The sequence below is a fragment of the Nycticebus coucang genome, chromosome 20 (assembly GCF_027406575.1).
Source record: "Nycticebus coucang isolate mNycCou1 chromosome 20, mNycCou1.pri, whole genome shotgun sequence".
NCBI lineage: Eukaryota > Metazoa > Chordata > Mammalia > Primates > Lorisidae > Nycticebus > Nycticebus coucang.
This window is the reverse complement of record NC_069799.1, coordinates 30,728,542-30,746,624: the sequence shown is the minus strand read 5'-3', so window position 1 is coordinate 30,746,624 and position 18,083 is coordinate 30,728,542. Positions and strand designations below refer to the sequence as shown.

Below are 18,083 nucleotides of genomic sequence, written 5' to 3'. Positions count from 1 at the left end.
GCTTTTGAAATGGTTGCTACCACTAGGGAAGAAATTTGTCAGGGACAGAGTTACTCTAGGGTCAGGCAAGAAGCCAGCAGGCCAGAGCCCTTCCTGCACCATGACTATGGATTCCTGGAGTCAGGAATGGCTCAGGAAACAGCCTGTGCTGGGGCCATCCCCTCACTACTAGAGAGATGCCCTGGACTTGGTGAGGCAAAGACTAAAAAGAGGTACCCAGGCAGAGGTAAGTCTGAAACTCAGGAATTGAGGGTTGAAAGTGGGTGCATGCTTGTTAAGGAATGCCACCTGCCACTGGAATCTGACCATGGGACTCTGAGTGAGAAAATGCAGATCTCAGCCCACTCTGGCAACCTGAGATGGGCACAACATTGTCCACAGGTAATACTTGGTCCATGACAATGATGCCTTCATGGGCAGCCAACTGTTTGGTACAATGGCTCTAGGGACGCCAAGCACTAAGGGTAGTCTACTCTCTTTTTACCTATGGAAAGCTGTGGGCCAAGGCTTTCTAATAAATAGTGGGGCTACATATTCGTTACTTAATACTTCACTCTCCTCTCTGACTAAGCAAGCTGGTTCTGTATCAGCAGTGACAGGACAGCTGGAACACAAATTCTTTCTTCAACCTCTTACGTGTTAGATTGCAGAAAAAGTTGACTCATCAGTTCCTTTAGATGCCTGATTTCCTTGTCTATTGTTGGGGAGAGAATTATTGTCTAAATTAAATACTCACGATTACTGATTCTCTAGAAAACAATAGCCTTTTCATGAAGGTACTCCATGAACACACCTGGTAGATGTTACTCTAGTGTCTGGAGGATGAGCAGTAATGGCCAGAAGAAATCAACATCCAGTTAAATTTCTCTGTCTGGGAAGAGCTTTCCCCTGGGAAACCTCAGCACTACCCCAGTAGAGATTCACTTAATACCAAAAATATTCGCACCCTCTGAAACAGGAAGCATTAGTAGACATAGCCCCTTTGATTGACAATTTTATGAGATATGGCTTTCACAAGTTTGTGCTGTGGAATAACATGCTACAAATACAGATGAGAGTCAATCTGTTACCCAAATAGCAAATAGTAACAACACTTCTTAATTTTTTTTTATTTTGCTTAAAGTTAATGTCTTTAATTTATAATGTGCTTTATATACATTGTTTGAAATTATTTTGTGAATTATTTTATTATAGCTAAGTCAGTCATACAGTATCTCAAAGACAGACACAAAGTCTTAATTACTATGTATTTCCAAACTGAAAAAGCTTCTATTTGCACAGCCTATGGGGCCAAAAGGTATTTTTTTTGTCCCCAATGCTTTCTTGGAAAGTAAAAAATAAAAAGACATAATTCCCAAATACCAATTAACAAGTTCGGAAAATACCATTTAATTTTCTACTCATAGAATAAAACACAGAAACTTTCTTTAACTGTTGCTAGAATAAACATATTAACAGTAAAGGATTACTGTTCAGTGGTGAAACCACTGGTTGTATAACATTTGTAGGGCAAGCAGAGATTATTATATTTACATGAACAAATTTCTCATATCTTATTCTGATTTCTAATATCTGGTTAGAATAAATGGGTAGTCATTAGAAAAAACTGAAGGTGATACTAATTAAAATACTTTTATAATAACTTTGTGTATAATACATATGATTTAGATATAATGAGTATACCTAAGCATACACATATAAATGACCTTTCTAAATGAAAGTAATAAACTAAATGTAAAATTTAATTATAGGGTTATAGGTTAACTTATAATTTAATTATATAGTTATAGGTTAACTGATGACTCCATGCTGAGCCTCAGAGTCAAAGCATTCTATAGTGGACATACTCTCATTTGACAATGTGAATGTTGCTTTCTTGGCATTGTTGTTATTATTGCTTGATATTTTGATGCAGCAATCGTCTGATTTCTTTTCTTAATGTATTTATCTTCGTTCATTCTTTGCGAGGTTTTTGTTTCTAGTCCTTGTCTTGAACATTGTTATTGTTGAATTTTAAGCCGTTTTCATTTTGTGACAAGGGTGAAAACCTAATAAACTCATATATATGTAAAAGGAAAAATAAAAAAGTAAGTCAGAGAAGACTAACTCATTCAGCAAATATTTTCTAGAGTTATACCCTGAACATGTTCAAGATTATTTGCTGAGTATTTTGGGATAACAGTAAAAAATCAGTTTTGAACCCACTACTCTAAAATTGTGTGATCTGATATAAACATATGTTCAAAATAAGCTTTTTAAAGTGATGTCATCTTTACTGGGCCAATATTTACATTAAAGCAATGATGGAAAATACAAAAAAAATTTAATTATATATCTGTGTTAATTTGAAGATTTCTCAATATATTTTATTTTTATTAGTTCCCTAATTAACCTTCATGACAGTATTCCAACCCAATGAATACATTGGGTTCTTTCCTGAGGCTATAGTCTTCTATTTGTAAAATTTGCCAAATCCATTTTCCAAGTATTAAAGTACTGAATCAAGGATTAAGTTTCAAGTAATTTGTTTCCTTCAGTTCACAATAACTCTAGATCATACGCTTCATGACTTAGGTGAGAGTAAACATGCAATAAAAATTTCTAGTAATAAACACTTTAATCTCATATGGTATAGCACACAGGTTAAATTATAGGAATTTTAATTTATGATAAAACTTATGACTAAAAGACTCTGGCATATTCACCTGCTTCTCACTGCCATGTTTAATGATGGTTCTGTTCTACAAACAATTGATGAGGTCATGGCCACAGCATCATGTTGCCTCACATCACTGCTGGTCTCTCCGCAGCCATCAGTGAGGTGTGTGGACGCAGCTTCCTGGTCCAGGACCAAAAGCGGAGCAAATAAGCATTGTCACTGCAAAGGTATGACTCAAAGCTTTGCACCAGGATTATCCTTATCTTTGAACAAACCAAGCTCTTCTAGACCAAGACAAAATAAAGCTCTGAATTCAGGTGTGAAATGAAGTGTCCGAAGAAGGGAATGGAGATGACAGGATCCACCATGATTTCTGATTCTGCTTAAATTGGTGAATTCTCTAGGAGCACGTGGCTCCAAAACTTTAGTGTTTAATTTTTTCCCTTGTCCATACTATTTGTCACACTGGAATAATCTTTTCCAAATAGATCCCCAAACATTGTAGAGCTAAATACTACCTGGCTAAGGCACAGCCCCAGTCCTAGCCAGAACACGCAGTGGATGAACGAGCCCCAACTGGGCGCCGCCATGTTGGCGAGGGTGTGTGTTCAAAATGTGATTTTCTTAATTTTTATTTCTTTTTGTAATTATAAAGAAATTTATGTGAGATCTGAGAATTATGTTTGTGAACCTGCCACTGTGCACTTACAGTGGCAACCCTGTACAAACCACTCAGTAAGTTTCCATAATCTTGGTCTATCACTGTCTCACAGTTGTGTTCTCATTGACTTGTGTTGGTGTGTTGATGCATTTTGTTTATTTTTGTTATTGTGTGTTTTTGTATGTCCTTGGGAAAATGTTAGAGTTTGACTCAGAACAATGAACAAACCTTTGGAAATTTCTTCCTTTTTGTGTGTGTGTGTGAGATTGTGTCTTAATATGTCACCCTCTGTAGGGTGCTGTAGTCTCACAGCTCACAGCAACCTCAATTTCTTGGGGTACTCTAGTGATTCTCTTGCCTCAGTCTCCCAAGTTGCTGGGACTACTGGCCCCCACATCAATGCCTGGCTGTTTTCAAGACAGGGTCTTGCTGTTGCTCAGGCTGGTCTCAAACCCGGGAACTCAGGGAATTCACCTGCCTCAGCCTCCCAGAGACCCGTACAACTTTTGTTTTTTTGAGACAAAGGCTCATGCTGTCGCCCTGGATACAGTGCCTGGTACCACAGCTCATAGCAACCTCAAACTCTTGGGCTCAAGTGATTCTGTTGCCTCAGCTTCCCAAGTAGCTAGGACTATAGGTGCCAGCCACAATGCCCTGCTATTTTCTGTTGTTATTGTTGTTTTTGCAGTTATCATTGTTTTAGCTGGCCTGGGCTGGGTTTGAACTTGCCAGCCTTGGTGTCTGTGACCGGTGCCCTATCCACTGAGCGGTGGCACCATTGGAGCAGGAAATATATATTTTATTTTTGTGGTTTTTGGCCGGGGCTGGGTTTGAACTTACCACCTCCAGCGTATGGGACCGGCGCCCTACTCCTTGAGCCACAGGCACCACCCAGGAGCAGAAGATATTTTTTTAAAAATATATTTTACTGACATTCTGAATATCAAGGGTAATACAACAGCAGCCATGATGGACATTCAGAGAAAACTAAAGACTTACAAAATTGCATTGAAGGGTAGATTAGGCACTGGCTTCAGTATGTACCTTTCCAAGTGGAGTACTTTAAATGTGACCATAGTCATACTCAGGAATGAGGTATGTAGCAGAGTCCTGATACAATAAAAATGTCAAGTTATATCGATGTACTTGAGGAGAAAATCTTTACTTTCCTCCAATGATTCATAGAAGAAACTTAACAGTGTTTATTCTTCTGAATACTTCCTATAAGTTTATAAATACACACTTTATAAGGAATAAATTATATCATTCTCCATTGTTCTTTCATTTACTGTTTTCCTAGCTATGGTTAACTGATCTGTATTGATCAGTCTGAGATCAGTTCTGAGGCCAATTTCATAAATTCTCAGGATTAGTGTCTATTGTTGGTCAACAATTCTTACTGTTAAAATTCAGGTCCCAACACAACTGAAACATGTAAACTTAAAAATTTTAGTGCACATGTAGGTGCTTGTCTTTGAAGACATATTCTGGTTTTATGGCCACGACAATACTCCATATTTAACCCCCACTTCTCAGTCATTGTCCTGTGAAATTTCACAGCCAAAATTTCTGCATCGGCTTCATAAAGCAGGAAGCCCACCAATTCCTCTCTCAGGTTATGAGATTCATCCACGAACCTCACCAGCACCGGTAGGTGCTCTTCCCCTGCTGGGTCCACTACATCATCTGTGATAAGAGAAAAGAAGCGTGAGTCTCTCACTTCCCTGAGAGTTTCTTCACGAATGCAGCTCTCACAGATTTCTAGCATCTGTTTCTGTTGTATTTTTGAACAAAACAATGTATTAACTGCTGTTGTCTCAAAGCGCTTTCTCAGAACCTCTTCACCAGAGTGTATCCGGCATTTCAGCAGCGCTTGAAAGTTATCAGGAGTAAAGGGACCTTCTGGGAGTTCATCAGCCTCATGTCCATCTAGAGGTATGTTTTGTTTTCCCATAAGAATCAAAATTTCAAGTAGAGATTTTAGATATTCTTTGTTTTCCTTCTCTTCAAGAGTTAGAGGTAAAATGTCCTCATCCTGTTCTTCACCCCCCTCTTCTGTACTGGTGTTCTGAGCATTGCTGTTATTGTTTTCTTTATGTTTTGGTTCCTGTTCAGAAGTTTCATCAATTTTTTTTTGTTTCAGAGCCCTGGTTTCATCTTTACTCAATTCTTTTATTCATTTTCTGTGTCTTCTGTGTGGATTGTTCAAATGACTGGTAAGATCAAATATTGTTGGTATTGCATTATCTCGAAGAACTGTCCGTAGAAGCTAGTTCTACAGATCATAGAGGTCTCAAACTGTTTGGCACATAATCGATAGTTCATTTAGTTGATCAGATGTTTTATATTTTAAGTCTGCTCTCCTACAATTCTCCACCCACTTCTGGCATCTGGCCAGATTACGTGGGAACCCGAAGAAGGCCAGGTTGGACTAGGTACTCTTCCATGTGCAGTTGGGGGCAGCACGGAAGTTGGGCATCAGCACCAGCTTGCAGGCTGACAAAGCCCTCTCCTCCCCGCCTCTTCAGGGCAGTCCACCCGCCCATAGGGGCTAGGGAGGGGAGCCAGGCTGGCAGGCCCACTGGCAAGCATGGTTCATGGGGTAGGGGAGGACAAGCAAGAAGCTGATTAATGTTTTCTTGATATCAGAGAGGAGACATGATGAGAAAAGTGGTGAGAAGGAAGGGGAAGAAGAGAATGAATAAGATGTTACATTGCTGGCTTTAAAGATGGAAGAAGAGGGCCTCAAGCCAATGGATGTAGGCCTCCTCTAGAAGCTAGAAAAGTTAAGGAAAAGAATTTTTCCCTAGAGGTTATAACATACTAAGATGGCTGCCGATTAACAGCTTTCTTGCAACTGGGCACAGTGAATCCAGGGAGAGAAGAGTCCAGCATCTCTGGCTGGTGGGATCTGCCCAGAAACATCCGTTTGGGGACACAGTGAGTCAGTGTTAGGCTTCTGGACCCCATGAGAAGGACAAAAACAGTGGAGAACTGGCAAGTGTTTGCATGTATTCATTCGGTCTAATCCTGCCAGCAGCTCTAAGTAGAGCAGCAGTGAGATTGCAAAGTGGAAAGGCCTTACCTGTGAGTTGTTTTATTTTTCTTGGACTTGGCACTCAGTTGAACGACCTTGGGAGAACTTGGGCAAGAGTTCAGAGGAATTTAAGTGTTGTCTAGGGCCCAAGACTGAGCTGCTGAGCCAGACAGAGCTAATAGTGTTTGGCTGTGGCGTGCATGGAGCCATTATGGGAGAACAGACCTGGCAAGCTCCGCCCTCAGCGTCACAGAGCAAGGATCAGGTGGGAGCAAGTAATATAGTGACTGAGCAGCCTAAAGGCAGGGACTGAGATGCCTTACAGCCTTAGCCCTCAGGAGCATAAAGTGATACTGGTTATGGCACCCTGGGAAATGGATAGCCACTTCAGGAATGATACCAGTGACAAGTGCTTTTCTGGGAAAGCTTCTGCTTAGCCAAGGTTAGCAGTTTAAAGTGTCTTTAAGTGGGCAGAGGAGAGATTTAGAATCTCCACCCTGCGGGGTTTGAGAAATCAGCAGAGGCCTCCAATCTCCATCTCATACAGCTGTACCAGCACTGTGATTAACATCTCATATCCTAGAAGATCACTTGTTGCCCAGACAATATCTACCAAGATATATATACACATTGCTTTCTTTGGGGGTTCGTTTTTTGCTTTTTTGTTTTTCTTTTTGTTTTTAATTTTAACATTTTCCCTATAGATTTTTCTTTTCTTTTTTCCCCTCTTTCTTTTCTTTCTTCATTTTTCTAGTTTAAAGAAAATTTTCCATTGTTGCTTTTTTCAACAATTAGAACTTCATCTTTGCTAAGGCTGTAAGGCATCTCATCTTTGCTAGTGTTTCTACCCCTATTATTTGTTTTTCCCCCCAATTTTATCCCGTAAAGTTCTCTGTTTACTTTTTTTGGTTTGATTTTTGCCTTTCCTCTCTACTTGGTGGAAGTGGAGTACTGTGTCCGAACAGGCTAGCAAACAGCTGCTGACCTCAAGGAATCACCAAACCTCACACCCACAGAGGTTGGGGGATTTTTAAGGTTGGGTCAAACTACCCTACTGTACACCTTTATTGCTCCTGTCTCCCTCTTTCTGTGCCTCTGTCCTTTTTACCAATATTCCCTTTTACCCACCCCTTCTCCTTTCTCTTTTTTCTTTCTTTTTTCCCTTCTTGCTCTTCAATCTTCTCATCTTTCTGGTCCCGTATCAAAAGGACTCATCAAAACCCTCGTCCAGGTGGATGGTGCCTGTGGCTCAAGGAGTAGGGCACCGGTCACATATGCTGGAGGTGGTGGGTTCAAACCCAGCCCTAGCCAAAAACAACAACAACAACAAAAAAAAAAACAACCCTAGTCCAGAGGCACAGCAACATAAAAATCAAGAGGAAGTGAAAAGGAAATTAGGGCAATGAAAGAGATAAAAGAAATCACTCATGTGGAAGAATCAGCAGAAAACTCCTGGCATCATGAAAAACCAGTCCAGAGCAACCATCTCAAGGGACTGTGAGGTTGGTACTGCAGAGGATTCCACCTATTAAGAAATCTTAGAAATCACAGAAAGGGAATTTAGAAGACAGATCATGAAAACAATGAGGGAAACGATGGAAACTATGAAGAAAACTACTGATAAAGTGGAAAATAACCAAAAGGAAATCCAAAAACAGAATCAAATAAGAGATGAACAATATGAAGAATATGGAAAGGATATAGCAGAGCCGAAAGAACTGAAGCAGTCAATTAGGAAACTTAAAGATGCAATAAAAAGTATCAACAACAGATAAGACCACACAGAAGAAGGCATTTCAGAGGTGGAGGACAAAGCTCTTGAGATAACTCAGATAGTTAAAGAGGCAGAAAAGAAGAGAGAGAAAGCAGAACATTTGCTGACAGAATTATAGGACTTTATGAAGCATTCAAACATACGAGTTATAGGTATCCCAGAAGGGGAAGAAGTATGCCCCAGGGAAATGGAAGCCATACTAGAGAATATTATAAAAGAAAATTTGCCAAATATCATGAAAGATTCTGCACACTCCTTTCAGAGGGATATTGGACCCAGGTTGCCTCAACTCTAACCAAGCTTCTCCAAGACACATTGTGATGAACCTGTCCAAAGTCAAGATAAAAGAAAAGGTCCTTCAAGTTGCCAGGAGTAAGTGCCAGTTGACCTACAGGGGCAAATCCATCAGGGTGACTGCAGACTTCTCTAATGAAACTTTCCAAGCCAGAAGACAGTGGTCATCTACTTAAACAGAACAACTTCCAGCCCAGAATTCTATATCCTGCAAAGCTAAGCTTTGAAATTGATGGAGAAATCAAATTATTTACTGATATACAAACATTGAGAAAACTTGTGACTGTACAGAGGTGATTAGCATAAGGAAGTAGGCCTGCTGTACCAATATACACATTGGTGCATGTCTGGTCTATGAGGAGGAAGTCAATGTAGGGAGATGGTTCTACTGTGTATGTATTTGTAAATCCATACAAATAATTATATAAACAAATACAGCTGGGCACTGTGGCTCAATCCTATAATCCTAGTACTCTCGGACTCCAAGGCAGGTGGATTGCCAGAGATCACAGGTTCTTAGATCAGCCTGAGCAAGAGCAAGACTCCATCTCTAAACAAACAAACAAACAAACAAACAACCAAAAAGAACAGCTGGGCATTCTGGTGTGCGCCTGTAGTCCCAGCTACTCGGGAGGCTAAGACAAGAGAATCGCTTGAGCCTAAGAGTTTGAGGTTGGCTGTGAGCTGTGACACCAAGGTACTCTACTGAGGGTGACAAGTGAAACCCTGCCTCAAAAGCAAACAAACAAAAAAAAAGGTAATTAAATATTCTTAAAAAACAAGCAAACAAACAAACAAACATACACACAAAGTGCCAGGATCTGCAGGCCTGTCTGCAGGGTCACGAGTGTGCATCTCCCTCCAGGTCTCCAGCTGGGTTGGAGAGGCCCACATGGTCACTTTAGAATTCTCAATGAGACAAAATTGAGCAGGTCATTCTCCAGTCAGTAACTAAGACCAGGGGTCCTCTAGTTTGCCAAGTAAATGAGGATCTGCCTTCTCTAAATGACCATCCTTAAGGGCCTTAGGAGAATTTCACAACCTCCTCCCTGGATCCTAAAGCTCTCAAAAATTACTTTTAGTGGGATGGTATCTCACTGGTGTCAAACTGCTGGGCTAAAGTGATCCTCTCACCTCAGCCTCTAAGTAGGTGAGATGGCAGGTGTGAGTCACTGTGCTGGGTGTCATTAAAGCAATTTTTTTTTTTTTTGTAGAGACAGAGTCTCACTGTACCACCCTCGGTAGAGTGCCGTGGTGTCACACGGCTCACAGCAACCTCTAACTCTTGGGCTTAAGCGATTCTCCTGCCTCAGCCTCCTGAGTAGCTGGGACTACAGGCGCCCGCCACAACGCCCGGCTATTTTTTGTTGCAGTTTGGCCGGGGCTGGGTTTGAACCCGCCACCCTCGGCATATGGGGCCGGCGCCCTACTCACTGAGCCACAGGTGTCGCCCCATTAAAGCATTTTTAACCCTGGATGGCTCCCCAATTTTTGTTACCATGGGAGGAACATATGAACATGGGACTTCTACCGTCTTGCTGATTTTACTGTCTCTCTGTATATTTTTTCCACATTCCATTTTATTCTGTATTCAATTTTCTGAAATTTTAAATCTAAATATTCAGAACTATATGTTAGAATTCCAACTTTTGTAAGAAGTAATTTAGAGAATAAGTAGGCATTCCATATTTATTAAAAGGCTCACTTGAGGCTCGGCACCTGTACTACAGTAGTTAAGGTGCCAGCCACCTACACCAAGGCTGGCTGGTTCAAATCCCAGCCTGGGTCAGCTAAAACTACAGTGACAACTGTAACTAAAAATAGCTGGGCATTGTGGCAGGCACCTGTAGTCCTAGCTACTGGGAAGCTGAGACAGGAAAATCACTTAAGCTCGGGAGTTTGAGGTTGCTGTGAGCTGTGACACCACGGCACACTACCGAGGGCAACAGAGTGAGACTCTGTCTCAAAATAAATAAATAAATAAATACATAAATACATAAATAAAAGACTCACTTGAAAGTTCTAGTTTACTGCGGGCAAAAAAAAAAAATAAAATCAGCCAGTTTTTCATCACTTTCCTCAACCTACATCTAAATTGTATTTTCATTTTTCCAAAATGTTTATTTCACATATTATGACTTATTGTAGTTTACAAAGTTCATATTTGTATTTTACTTATAAATGTTTTTTTTTTTTCTAAGACACACTCTTACTTTATCACCCTTGGTAGAGTGCTGTGGCATCACAGCTCACAGCAACCTCCAGCTGTTGGGCTTATGCAAGTCTCTTGCCTTGGCCTCCCAAGTAGCTGGGACTACAGGTGCCCACCACAATGCCCAGCTATTTTTTTTTATTGCAGTTTGACCCCAGCTGGGTTTGAACCTACCACCCTCTGTATATGGGGCTGGTGCCATACCCACTGAGCACAGGCGCTGCCCTGCTCCAAGTTTGTTTATGACTTATCTTGAATATTTCTTTTCCTGAGTCATTCAGTGGTTGTTTTGTGCTGTCTAGGTTAACAGTCATGGAAATAGCCTTAATCTTGACATGTGTTTATTGATGAATCTATATTCTCTTTTTGACAGGAAAAAGCTTTTTTAGTAGTCAGATAATATTTAAGAAACTTTGTAACTATTTTAGTTATTCTATTTCAATTTTAATTTTAATTTTAAACACAATATGCCACCTTCAATCTCTTTAAGTGTGTTTCTGTAGTATTAAGCGTATTTACATTGTTATGCACAAGACCTTATAATCCTTATAGGAAAAGTAATTAAGTAAAAGTAATTAAGGAAAAGTAATACTCAGTGCTTTTTCCAGAACCTCTGCTCATTTTACCCTCTTCAGTCTTTGTCAGTCTTTGTTCTGCTTTCTGTTTCTGTGAGTTTCACTACTTAAGATCCATCATATTAAGTGTAACCGTGTACTGTCACATTGTTCTGGCTTATTTCAGTTAACACGATAGTCTTAAGGTTTGTCCTTATCCTTAGATGTGGACAGATTTTCTGTTTTAATGCTGGATAATACTGCACTGTCTGTACAAGCCACATATTTTGACATCTGTGTTGCTTATACCTCTTGGCTTTTTTTTCCAGAGAGAATCTCACTTTGTTGACCCCGGTAGAGTGTCCTGGGAAGAATGTGGTGGTGTCATAGCTCCCAGGAATCTCAAACTCCTGGGCTGAAGCAATCCTCTTGCCTCAGCCTCCTAAGTATCTGGGACTACAGGCCCACAACACTCAGCTACTTTTTCTATTTTTAGTAGAGACGTGGTCTTGGTCTTAATCAGGCTGGTGGCAAACTCCTGAGCTCCAGTTATCTACTCACCTCAGCCTTCCAGAGTACTAAGATTGCAGTGTGAGCCAGTACACCTGGCGATGTCTTCCATTTTATGAATAATGGTGCAATGACTGTGAGTGAGAACATGGATCTTTCCTGTTCTGCAGTGTATATTTTGCATATATACCCAGCCATGAGATTGCTGGATCAAATAATGACCTTTCACTTTAGTTTCCTTTGAAAGCTTTATACATTTTAATAGTGTCTGAAACTTTTTCCCTCACCAACATTGTAAAAAGTGTCCACTTTTGACTTGGCACCTCAAGTGGCTAGGGCATCAGCCATATATACCGGAGCTGGTGGGTTGTAATCCAGCTTGGGTCACCAAACGACAGTGACAACTATAACCATAAAAAAAAAAAAAAACCAGGTGTTGTGTAGGCACCTGTAGTCCCAGCTACTTGGGAGGCTGAGGCAAGAGGATCGCTTAAGCCTAAGAGTTTGAGATTGCTGTAAGCTGTGACACCACAGCACTCTACCCAGGGTAACAGCTTAAGACTCTGTCGCCCCCCCCAAAAAAAAGTGTCCACTTTCTCTGTATCCTTGACAAACTTTTTTAAATCTTCATTGTGAGTATGATGTAGTACTTCTCTGTGATTTCACTTTGCATTTCTCTAATAATAAGTACTTTAAACATCTTTTCAAATAAATGGCTTATTTGCCATCTATATTTCTTCTTTGAAAAATGTCAGTGAGCTCCTGCCATCTACTTGGTTGTACCCCGCAGAGGGTTTGGATTACGGGCACGAGCCACTGCTCTCTGCCTCCTTTTAACTTTTTCAAGTAGATAACCTTACCTCAATTTCATTTGTAGCTTTTACCTATGCAGGATATTTCAAAATTTGCTAGATATACATGCATAAGAAAATGGGAAATTGTAGCTAACTGTACTATTTTTTACAAAATATTCATAATATAATTTTCTCACATATTTTTCTATGTGTTAAAATAAAAATATTAAAAATTTAAAACATAGGCTCACCTCCTGTAGCTCAGTGAGTAGGGCACTAGCCATATACACCGAAGGTGGCGGATTCAATCACAGCCAAGGCCTGTTAAACAACAATGACAACTGCACCCAAAAAATAGCCAGGTGTTGTGGTAAGCACCTGTACCCCCATCTACTCGGGAGGCTGAGGCAAGAGAATTGCGTAAGCCCAAGAGTTTGAGGTTAGTATGAGCTGTGATGCCATGGCATAGTGAGACTCTGTCTCAAAAAAATCAATAAATAAAATACAATATAGGCCAGGCACGGTAGCTCACGCCTATAATCCTACAATGGATTGCTTGAGCTCATGAGTTCAGACCAGCCTGAGCAAAAGGTAGAGACCCCATTTCTACTAAAAAAATAGAACAACTGAGCCAAGAGGACCACTTGAGCCCAATAGTTGAAGGTTGCTGTGAGCTATGACACCATAGCACTCTACCCAGAGCAGCAGCTTGAGGCTCTGTCCCCCTCCCAGAAAAAAAGAAAAAAAAAATATATATATATAATATCAGTTTCTAATCTATGAGTAACTCTGGGACACTTTATATATTATAATTTTGTATGACAGGATTCAACTCTGTATACTTTAAGACATTGAAAACATAAATCAACCACATGTCTACTAGAAATTTTATTTTTCTCTTCATTTGCCTTTGTGTTATGCATATTTGGCTTATGAATAGTACATTTTCACATGGTTGTTGGATGATGGTTGTTTATCCTGTAGGTGAATAGTTATGCAACTTGTCTTAATTTTAACACATATTTATTGGTGAATATATATTATGTTTGTATGGAACATTTATGTAATGTGAAGGTAATGTTTGAAAGGCCAGGCAGGCATGGTGGCTCATGCCTGTAATCCTAGCACTCTGGGATTTTGAGGTGGGTGGATTGCCTGAGCTCATGGATTTGAGACCAGCCTGAACAAGACCATCATGTCGTCCTAACATTTTGTACATGTTGTAACCTCTCATTGATTTTTATGAATTAGAAAAGCCACCTTTCACAAACTTTGTGATATGGATTTACACAAGACGCTGATGTACAGAATAGTAAGAAAGTGAGGACCATTACATTCTGGCAGTGTTTTGCCTGTGGAATTGTGCTGTTATTTTCTAGGTGAAGCATTTTCCCATGTTTCCTTTGAAGAGCTTGTCATCACTTTCTAGACCTGAATCTGTCTGTTGTCTTGAGGTCTCTCTGCTGCTGTAACAATATGTTCCCTTTGGTTTCAGCATCTCTGGTCTGCCTTACAAACTATAGCACCATTTCTTTCAGCACCCTCATTCATGGGAGACCAACCTTTGTTTGGAAAGGCCCTGAAACAAGAAGAATTAAATCTGGTGTCACTATTTTCCTTTTGGGAACAAGGCTGAAATTTATAATTTTACTTGGATATACACCATGCTGTCTTCAGATAGGTTAAAGTCTGTGGTGTAAATATGACAAACTTCATTCTATTTTGCTTATTTTATTATTATTTACTAATTTTTTCTTTCCTTTTTATATGTGTGTGTGTGTGCATATATATGAGGCAAGAAGATCACATGAGCCCAATAGTTGGAGGTTGCTGTGAGCTATATATATACATACACACACACAAACACACACACAAATTTATTTATTTATTTAAGTATTTGGAACAGAGTTTTTGTCACACTTGTTAGAGTGTTTTGTCAATGGTGTTGTCATAGCTCACAACCTCCTCATTCTCCTGGGCTGAAGAGATCTTCTTGTCTTGGCCTCATAAATTGCTGGAACTACAGGCATGTGCCACCATGCCCAACTGATTTTTGTATTTGTGATGGACATAGGGTCTTACTCTTTTCATTTTCTTACCTTTGAGACAGAGTCTCACTTTGTCACCCTTGGTAGAGTTCTGTGGTGTCACAGCTCACATCAGCATCAAACTCCTGGGCTGAAGTGATTCTCCTGCCTCAGCCTCCCAAGCAGCTGGAACTACAGGTGCTCACCACAATGTCCCACTATTTTTAGAGACAAGGTCTCACTGTTGCTCAGGTTGGTCTTGAAATCCTGTGCTCCGGGGCGGCGCCTGTGGCTCAGTCGGTAGGGTGCCGGCCCCGTATGCCGAGGGTGGTGGGTTCAAACCCGGCCCCCAGCCGAACTGCAACAACAACAAAAAAAATAGCCGGGCGTTGTGGCCAGCGCCTGTGGTCCCAGCTGCTTGGGAGGCTGAAGCAAGAGAATCGCTTAAGCACAGGAGTTGGAGGTTGCTGTGAGCTGTGTGAGGCCACGGCACTCTACCCAGGGCCATGAAGTGAAACTCTGTCTCTACAAAAAAATAAATAAATAAATAAAAGAAATCCTGTGCTTCAGGATCTACTGGCCTTGGACTCCCAGAATGCTAAGATTACACTCATAAGCCACCACACCTAGCCTGGAGTGTTAGTCTTGCTTAGGTTGGTGTCAAAGACATGTGATCAAGTGATGCATTCACCTCAGTCTCCCAGAGTTCTGATATTACAAGAGAAATATTGTAACAACATGGAGATGTGGGAAAGTCTTATGGAAGTAGTCACATTTTCTGTACACAATAAAATTTATGTTGAAGAGAAACTCTACAAATATGAAGAACTTGACAAGTGTTTAAGTTGTGCTCAAATCTTTTTATATATGAAAAGTTCATAACAGAGAAAACGCCTACAAATGTGAAGAAAGTATCAAATCCTATAACCACTACTCACACATTTCAGTACATAAGAGAATTCATAGAGAAATATTTCTAATCAGAATTCATATGCATGAAATACTCCCAAAATGCCAATCATATCTCAAAGCCTTAAAGTTGTGTTTATCCTGTTAGTTCGGCTAAGGAGAGATGGGGCAGATGACAATAGGAGATCCTTTGTCCATAGTATGAGGAACAAATTGACCAAAGGGGGCTTCCTGGAAAGAAAAGCTGGCATTTGAAGAAGGCTTCCAAACACTGAGCTGATGTTTCCTCTACAAAAATGAGTCTCAGAGGTAGAGCGGCTGCAATGTGGACACATGGCCAAGATCACAAAATGACGTCTTTGGAGAGTGTGTACAAGTTAAGTGACAGTAGGCTGAAGTGACCTATTTTAATTGGCATAGTACAATTTACACCAGTTCTATCACACTTTACAAAAACAATGATAACTTCTGGAAATTGCCTGACAGGGATAGAAAATCAGGGGACTCTCCATTTTGGAAGTTTTCCTCCTCTTCAGGAAAAGTCATGAATATTTTTACCTTCACATCAGTTAACATGGAATTGGAAAATCAGTATAAAGGGGAAACATTTTACTAAATCCATGGTCTTCTCCACATGAAAATGTAGATGTGTTCCTTCTTTGGAGCATGTAGTCATTTAATGTTGAAGTTTCCATATGTGTATCTATTTGTTCCACTGTCTTAGTACCAGTAACCATTCTTTTGCACTTGGAACAGAAAAACAGGGAACACATACCTGACATCTGGTCCCCAAATGTGACCTTATGGTATCTGGAAGGAAAATATACATTTTCAGCAAGATAAACTAATGGTATAGTAGACATTCTGAATTCCCTCTGCCTGCTGCAGATTATTTATTATACCTACATCTCTCTCAATGTCTTCACTTCCAGGTAATGTAGCTCCTTACCTACCCCTGCCTCATCTCCATTTTTCTTCATCTCTACAATCCATTTCATCATTCAATTAGCCCTGATATTTAAAGGCTTAAAAAATATTCCACAAGCAGAATGTTAAATCAAATTTTTATGGTCTAGCTAACCAGAATGGGGATGAAGAGACAGTGAGAGAAAGCCAGGACAGCCACAGGGCCCAAGAGCAGAAGGAAGCTTTGAAATGGTTACTACTGTTATGGGAAGACCAGGCCCAATGGAAAGAAAGAGTACCCGAACACCATTTTCATAAGAGGAAGGGCTTTATTTCAGCTGGAGGAGCAAAAGGCATTGAAGTATTCAAAATGGTCACATTCCCTGATTGGCTTAGTCCTCTCCCTTTTACCCCCAGCCAGAAAGTTCCAGCCCACAGGTACCTTTCTTACTGGTCAGTTTGAATCAAGTGGGAGAAGCTGTTCCAGTCCTCACAGAACTACAGGATTTCACAAAAGCAGAAATTTTCAGGTGCCAGGAACTTAAGTTTCCACAAACTCCTAAGAGCTGAGTTACCATGGGGAGGAAACTGCAAGTGTATACTTGGGGTCTCCTTGAGAAGACCTCTATTCTCCTAGACCTCACCCTTCCTGGGTTTCCTCTATCATTCTCCCCTTTTGGGACTCCATATATATTTTAATTAGGGGTCTCAATATCAGCTTGATTACGCAGGAGCTGGTATTCATTTGCAAGACTGGCTCCAGGGGTTACACTGACTCTATGGAGCAATCTGCCTTCACTACTTCTTCTGAGCACATTTCTTTTGCTGCAGTCCTCACTGTGCCAAGTGCTCTTTATTAATACATTTTTACTTTTCACATTCGACTTTACATCACTTTTGTATAAAATCTAAGGCATAGAGGTATTTCTGATCTGTCCCACAGTTTCTTTCCCCACTCCTGCAGCACCTCATATGGCACAAAAGCAGTAAACTTCAGAATCACCTCTCTGGACTTTCCTGTTTCCCTGGTCTAGACGAGCATTCAGATTTTCTTTGTTTTTTTACCCAGGCCTTAACTGTACTGTGGTGGGGGTCTAATATACATATGGGTGTTTACTTTTCTCTGTGTCACATATTGAGTACTGTGTCTGATAATGAGCACAAGTTCCCTTCTGGGTGCCTTTGCATTCATAAAAGATATAAAGGACTCATTTTTGTCCTAAATAGTGGTGTGGGTGTACAGATCAGATCTGTACTTTTCCCACAATTGGATACAATTTTTTCACAATTGTTCTTAGACAATCCCTCCAGGAGTTTCCTCAGGCTTTAGCCATGCGTTGACCAGCCAGCTCCCAGTTTGTGGCTGGAGCAGGGCATGTTGACCATCTTAAAAGTTAACCTTTGCTTCCCATGAGGCAGTGAAGCTCTCTTCAGCTGGCTGTGATGAATCCAGGCTAGGCTCCATTCCACCTTCACTGCTGTGCATGTGGTCAGGATGATGGCGTTAGTCCTTCCTATCTTGGTTTCAGAGAGACTGGGTTCTGATCCTTGACCTACACTTGATCCCCTAAAGAAAAGGATGTACAGACATAAAAGAATACAGTTCATTAACCTAGTGGAGATCTTCCTTGGTACTCTTCCTACGGCTTCTGCCTGTTCAATTCAGTCTCTCCCAGTTATTTTAGGAGTCCCTGCTAAATTGCAGAGGATTGATAGAGACCTGTATCCAATTAAGCTTTACTTCCT

At 40.5% G+C, this 18,083-nt stretch overlaps 1 pseudogene; it reads right to left on the bottom strand.

Moving 5' to 3' along the window:
- Positions 1–4,623: 4,623 nt before the first annotated feature.
- LOC128572731 (52 kDa repressor of the inhibitor of the protein kinase-like) lies at positions 4,624–5,799 on the bottom strand (annotated as a pseudogene).
- Positions 5,800–18,083: the final 12,284 nt, after the last annotated feature.